The sequence below is a fragment of the Cryptomeria japonica genome, chromosome 10 (assembly GCF_030272615.1).
Source record: "Cryptomeria japonica chromosome 10, Sugi_1.0, whole genome shotgun sequence".
Taxonomy (NCBI): Eukaryota; Viridiplantae; Streptophyta; class Pinopsida; order Cupressales; family Cupressaceae; genus Cryptomeria; species Cryptomeria japonica.
The window spans coordinates 202044245-202051466 of NC_081414.1; positions in this window are offsets into that span (position 1 = coordinate 202044245).

Sequence of the window (7222 nt, forward strand, 5' to 3'; positions counted from 1 at the left end):
TATAAAAGTAAACACATACATATTGATTGTCATATTTTATCTAGCTCACCAACCATGTCGAAGCCACAAAAACCTTGCAATCATGCATCTTCTCCTCTAAACCTTAAAACATATTGTGATGTGCCTTTAAGTATCTTAAAATCTATTATACAATCTATCAATGAATTTTCCCTAGATTACTCATATACCTACTAACCACTCCCACTATATGAGCAATGTTGGGTGGTCTTGTGCAAACCATCACGTACATAAGGCTCCCAACAACAAAAGAAGGAGACATTGTGTCCATGTACTCCTTTTATTTTCATGTGTTTTGTTCACATCTTAAAGGATAATTTGAAGTGGTCAACTAGGGGTGTGCTCACTACCTTAGTATTATTCATACTAAATTAATTCAGCACCATTTTCAATATATATTTCTCTTGTGACAAATTTATTTCCATCTGTTTTCCATCTCTAATTATTTTCATCTCAAGGATTTTCTTTGTAGCACCCAAATCCTCCATTGAATTATTTTTTCCAACTACTATTTAAAGTGGCTAACAACAACCATGCTAGTTTTTGTCACTAGCATACCATCAACATACAATAATAGCAACACAAATTCACCATTGATCATATTCACATCTAGTTTTAAGTTGCTAACAACAACCATGCTAGTTCTTGTTACTAGCATATCATCAACATACAAAAACAACTCAAATTCATCATTTTCCAAAGTCTTATTATACACCTAATTATCAAATTCACATCTAGTAAAATTTTGAGCAGCCATATAAGAATCAAATTTTAAATATCATTGTTTTAGCACTTTTATTATGATGGTGGAAAATTAGGGTTTCACTAGTTGAGCCTTGTAAACTAGAAAATAAACTAACTTTACAACCAAAATATTGAAGGAAGGGAGAACTCAATTGATCCAATGCATGAAGATTAAATGCAGATCAAGTTTTTTTTCCTTCGTCTAGTTGAAATTGATTTGACTGTATTTTAATGCTAGATCTTAGGTTAATGATGAAGAATTGGCATAAAACAACAAAACCAACACAATGTAGACACGAAATGTAGACACTGAGCTAAGTTTGAGCAGAAGAAACAAAAGAGTACCTGTGATAGCAAGTTTGGCTTGAAAGTGCGGGACCGTGTGGCAATTTACATCTCAGTCCCTGATGTTGGATGCAAACTGATTGGAATCTTTTGGAATCAAGATGTCGCACATAATCTATTTCTAGAAGCTCATCAAAAATCCTTGGGACCATGGTGATTTTCATTATGGTCTTTTGATTTTCACCCTTACAAAAGTCATATCTAATCACCATCATCTCCTCTGCCAAAATCTCTGTCTGTGGCTCTTGGATCTATCGCTTGCACATAGAAAGAAGGAAAATATCGTTGTTAATGGGGATTTGCCTTAGGTCAACCCCAAGTTTGTAATTAAACCAAGTGAATTAATTGAATTGAAATGTAATGGAAATGTTGAAGTAAAAGCTTATCTTTTGAGGATAAGGTTAGATCTAAATTTGAAATGATTGAATTGGAACTTAATACCTTGATGAATCTGATGGGGAGGGATTCTCAAAGAGAGTCACACCTTGCTCAATAGATAGTTGAATGATGTTTTAGTGGGCTCCTATCACTCTTCACTTGTCCATTAACAAGTCAAACACTCAAACTCTCTTGGAGTGCTCCCTATCAATTTGTGCTCAATGGTTGCTTCAAGCATGGTTGAGATTCACAAGGGTAAATCCAACCACTAAACTATCCAAACCTCCAACATGTACTTAGGGGGTGTTCTATAGATGTTTCAACTCCATTAAAGTGGTTCTTCAATTGGATTTTCACTCTTTTATCATCGCTCCCTCTTTCTCCTATTTTCTAGGTCTAGTAGCCCTAGAGCCCCAATTAACCCTACCTTGCCGGTTTTTGGGCAATTACTCAAAGAACCTTCCAACACCTTTGGTGATCTGAGTACCCTTTTGGACAAACTTTTGGATCCACTAGGGTAGGCAGTTTGGTCTGTCCGTACTGGTTTGGCTCCCAAAAATGGCACTTTTGAGGGTTTTAGGAGTTAGCAATCTTCTCCAAAAGGTTTTAATGGCTTCTACACCCTGCCACACCTCCACCTCTTCACTGAGACTCTGTCCAGCATCACAGTTCCATGCCAAACACTTGGCATATTCACAACAACTCATCCCTGCAAGCAAATACAACATTTTCAATCATTTTCCTAACTGGGTTGTTGGTGTAAATAATTATTCATCATGGATATTATTACACCTTACTTAAGTTTACTTAGGTACATGCATTTCATAGTAGTTTGGGTATGAGACACTTGGGTGTTTGTGCCACATTGGGATAGTGTGTGTAGGAGAATTTCCAACTTTTATGGTGTGATCTTGTTGTTACACTCCACATTCAGTTGGTGATCCACCTCATGTGGAATATTATATTGTTTCTCCTACCTACCCACACCTATTTCCTACCTACCCTTGTTTCTTATTGAGCCACATGCCATGTTTGTGTGCTCACATATCCATATAGCCTTGCCTATATAAGCAGGCTCATATTCATTGTAACAACAACGATTGATGATCCAGTTGATCAGTATTTTCATCTTGATAGAATACAGTTTATCTCTATCATATATTTTGTCTCTCTTATTTGTGTTTTCCATTGCCTCTTGATCTTGGCAAAATCTCACATATAACAGAGCTCGCCTAGGAAATGATGGCAAGTTGCTTCCCAAAAAATTCCAAGCCATTACAAAGCATATATACACTGTACAAAGGTTACATGAATTGAATCCCAAGGGTCATTGAGAAAAACTCAAGGGATTTCAAGTTGGAACCATGATTGGGCTCTTGAACCCTTGCTCAGATCGAGAGCAGTACAATAAGAGATAATTTGTAAACACACTTCAAAATTGCACTAAAGAAAGATATAAATAACTCCTAAGCAATAAAATATCATACACTAACCACCATGAAATAACAGTAGCAAGGTCAATCCATTTGGTACGGACTACTGCTACAAAAAATGACAAAATATAAGGCAAAATCTGGAAATTGTCTTCAAATTCTATTCAAACTTGCTCAAAAATGTTCCAACCCATGTACAATCATTCTCAGAGCATTTTATATGCCATTTTTGTCATAACCAACTCTTCATTGGTTTCCTAAACACCGATTTTCTCAAAGATGCAAACTTGTTCAAAAAGTTGCAAAAAGTTGTCAAGCAACAATGACAACTTTTGCTCAAATGTGCATTTTTGCATTTTATGCATTTATACTCATACTAAATCTTCTAGGATGACTCCCTAACATCAAAATGACATTCCTAAATGCCTAATGAGGCTTTACAAGATGTTTTACATCATAATGCGAATTTATGTCATTTTAGGCTTATAAGGGCTCCTAGGCCAAATTTGTGAAAACAAACAACCTAGGTAACAATCATCCTTCAAATGACTATCAAACAAACATTTAGACCTCCAAGTAGTCCATTATTAAAACACTAATCCAAAATATAGACTATCACACCAAAATTTTGAAAATGCATCAATAAATTGGTTAAAAACTAGGTGCTCTTGCACCAGAATCTTACATTGAAGTCTCCATGCCAAGGTTGATAATGTCATGTAGGATGTCTTCATAAATTCTTGACAATGGATGTTGTCATGAATGCCTGGAATCTAAACTTTGACCTCTCCTTCACTACCTTAATGATGTTTGATTACTTGCTCACTTAAAATTTAAAAAATGCAATTGAGATCTTGATAGAGATTGATAAAGAGATTATGGAGAGGGATCCCAAAATAAGGGGGTTAGGCTTTCTTTTATACCTAACTACACAAAACATGTTTGAAATTTTGGGGCAAGCGGACACTGAGAATGTTTTCTCACCTCTAAGATGTGATCGTTGTGGGGTCTACCAATCGGGACTTAGATTTGAACAAGGTCCCACTTAGATGCAAAAGGTGTTGAATCTAGGTGGGTCTGAACATAATCAAAACAATATTAGGGAAGAGGAGGTTGGAATGTGAAAGTGAGGCCTAGGTTAGCGACGAAATTGTGTATGGATACAATTTACGATGCTACATCTAGTTCCCACTTTAGTGGGAGTATGAGCCGAAGCTCAAATTCTCAGTTAAGTACAGAGTACCATTGAAAAACTTTTATCAAGACATTAAAATGGCAAGACACACCAAGCCCCCAAGGACTTAGGATCTTATCAATCTAATATCAAGATAAAAGGAGCAACACCCGAAGAGAAAAAAAAACATGACTATGCTAGCCTAGTAAGGCTTGTGCTTACTATGAGACATGTTGAGAAGGAAAATTTTGAATTAAAAAATTGGTGCAAAAAATAACAAAACAAAAGGCTTAGTTTGCAAAGCAATCTGAATAAGTGAATTGAATCAACTACAAAATGGGTATTGCAGTAGGCACCAAACATGTCATGGTGTGTGCACAAAATGTAACAACGAACAAAGTATATTCCCCCATGTTAAAGTGATTGTATGTGACTTGTTGAGAGCAACTACTTTAAGGTACTATACATGCATCTGAAAGAAAAGCACGTTGCCACAATGATATGCCCCCAAGCAAGGAAAAATCAAAGGCAATGGTTGCAAAACATAATGAGAAAGCACATAAGGGATTCACTGACTATGGTCAGTATGTGTTTTTTATAAATATGTATATCAATTATGATTGCATTGAATTGATCTCATTCCCTGAAGGTAGTGGAACTACAAGCACAATAGAAGAAGAAACATAATATGAATAAACAAGTGTCTTTTTGGGTCAACATTATAGAGACCAAAACGAGATCTCAATGGTTTACATCATCTCCAAGTAGACAACACAGAGGCATATCTATGAACAATAACACATGTATGACATAGCATTGATATGGCACATAGAAGAGTTGAGATACAAATAGAGGAATGTCACAATAGATTCAACCTCTTTATTACCTTATGCCAACAGAGAAACAAGGGTCATCCAAAGACAGTCCAACATAACACAAATACATACCAAGCAACACATCATGAGGGAAGAACATTACGCACAAGCAAACACATATAAGAATGCATGGCACAGATGGAACTAGTCAAGTGATTCACATGCCCCCAAATCTTTCTTACCATGACTTAGAAATGGTGGACAAGATGCAAGAGGAGAAACATGAGCACGATAGATGGAGCTACTACAAATTCCAAATAAGGACCATGCTCTAATGATGAGTCACTTTGTTTATCACTGGGATCTAGGATTGATGCTTTTGAAAATCTTGAATAAAGCTCATGATTAATCTCAATAACCTCATACATATCATCAAAATCATTAAGATAAACATTGTTAGCATGAACAACATCATCATCCATATCATCATCTAAATTAATCATAATAGGATCTTTCACATGTAAAGGAAATGAACCATCGTTTGGCATAGACATTTTTATTTTCTGACGTGGTGGACTGAGTTGAACATCCTCCCTAGGATTTGGTGAAGGTTGGAAAAATGGGACCAGGTCAACATTTGGGGAGGAAATGGTTTGGGAAGGAAGCTCACGAGCCTTGGCACGTCGTCTACATCAGAATTCTCCTGCACAATGATTTTTCTTAGTTCGACTCAAAACTTGCGAAGGTTGGGGATGAATCAACATAGGCTTATTTTATTCCCTTGTAGGGGGGGGGGGATGGATGAAACCTCACTAGGTTGAGAGATACAAGATGTTGGGCATTTTCCTTTCTACGATGTAGGGGGTGAAACCACAACATATAGGGGAGGAATAAAAGGAGTAGGAAGAAGTCCTTGTCCAAGATGAGGAGGAGGAATATCCATAGGTGAAGGGTCTTTAGGTTTACTCAAGGTTGATAAAATCTCACTTTTTATTTTTTTATAAGATAAGAAAAGAGCATCATTTCAAGGTTGTAAAGTTTCAGGTTGTTTAGGCCAAAAGTAGTCAAGTGTGAAATTTCAACATCTTGTTGTGGGTTGGTAAATGCTATGATTTATCATGATAATTTTCCCATTATGAGGAAACTTCAAAAAATTTATGGGTGGTAGTTTGGATATCTTGCATGGAAGAGAGCCAAGGATGTCCTAACTTCACACAAAATTGATTGGAGGTAGGGATGATATCAAGGGTGGCATCAGGCACTTAGTACCAATCTCAACCAGAAGAGTGATAGAATCTATAGTAGGACAAGTGAAACCATCATGCACCTTGATCATAACATTAGATTTTTCATTTTTTTCTTGATGGAATTGTTGAGTAAAGAGATTTTCTTCAATGATAACATTCACCATACATACTGGATCAATGAGAACTCTGTGTGAGAGCTTTCCTTTAATCTTTGCAGTAATGTATAATGGTCCATCAAGTGCCTTAATATAGTCTCCCTAGAGTCAAAGGTGATGTAAGGCTCAAGTTTAGATTTGGGCTTTTCAATAAGGTTCACAACATTGTTAGATTCCATGCTTAAATCATTCGAATTTTAGCTAAGTTTTTTAGACTCAACCACATTAGCAGAATGAGAAGGCAAATACTTAGTGAAGATTTGCATTTTTTATTAGGAGTTGCTACAGACTTGTTTCCTTTATCATTCACACTTGCCACAAATATGATATTGGAATCAATAAGATATATGAATCTTATTTTTCAATTTGTAACATTTTTTCATATCATGACCCGCTTGACGATGGTATTGACAAAAGGCTTTATGGACAAAAGAAGGTGGTAGAGGCTTAAATGTGTCTATAGGTTTGATGGAAGTAAGTTGCAACACATTAGAATTCATCAATATAAGCATTATACTATGTAAACATTCAGAGAGAGGAGATATTTCTTTTCTAAAGTATTTGGATAAAGGGGCCACACATGGTGTTGTGGCTATCACTTGTGTGTTTATATGATTAGAAGAGTTATATTTGATCTTGATGAAGCCTTTATTTGATTTTTGAAACTTGTAGTATGATTGTGGAGCGCTCTCATTCTTATCAACCATAACCATTGAAGAAGAGAATTCGAATTTGTTCACTTGAAGCTGATAGTTATGAAGCACCCCACACAATTGTGTGAAAGATGCATAATTCAAAAAATAGAAGCTTATCTCTATTATCCTTTTTTAAATTAGAAATAAAAATTCTTTGAGCATCACCATCAGGCACAGGATAAGCAATTTGTGAATGCAAATGTTATATCTACCACTGA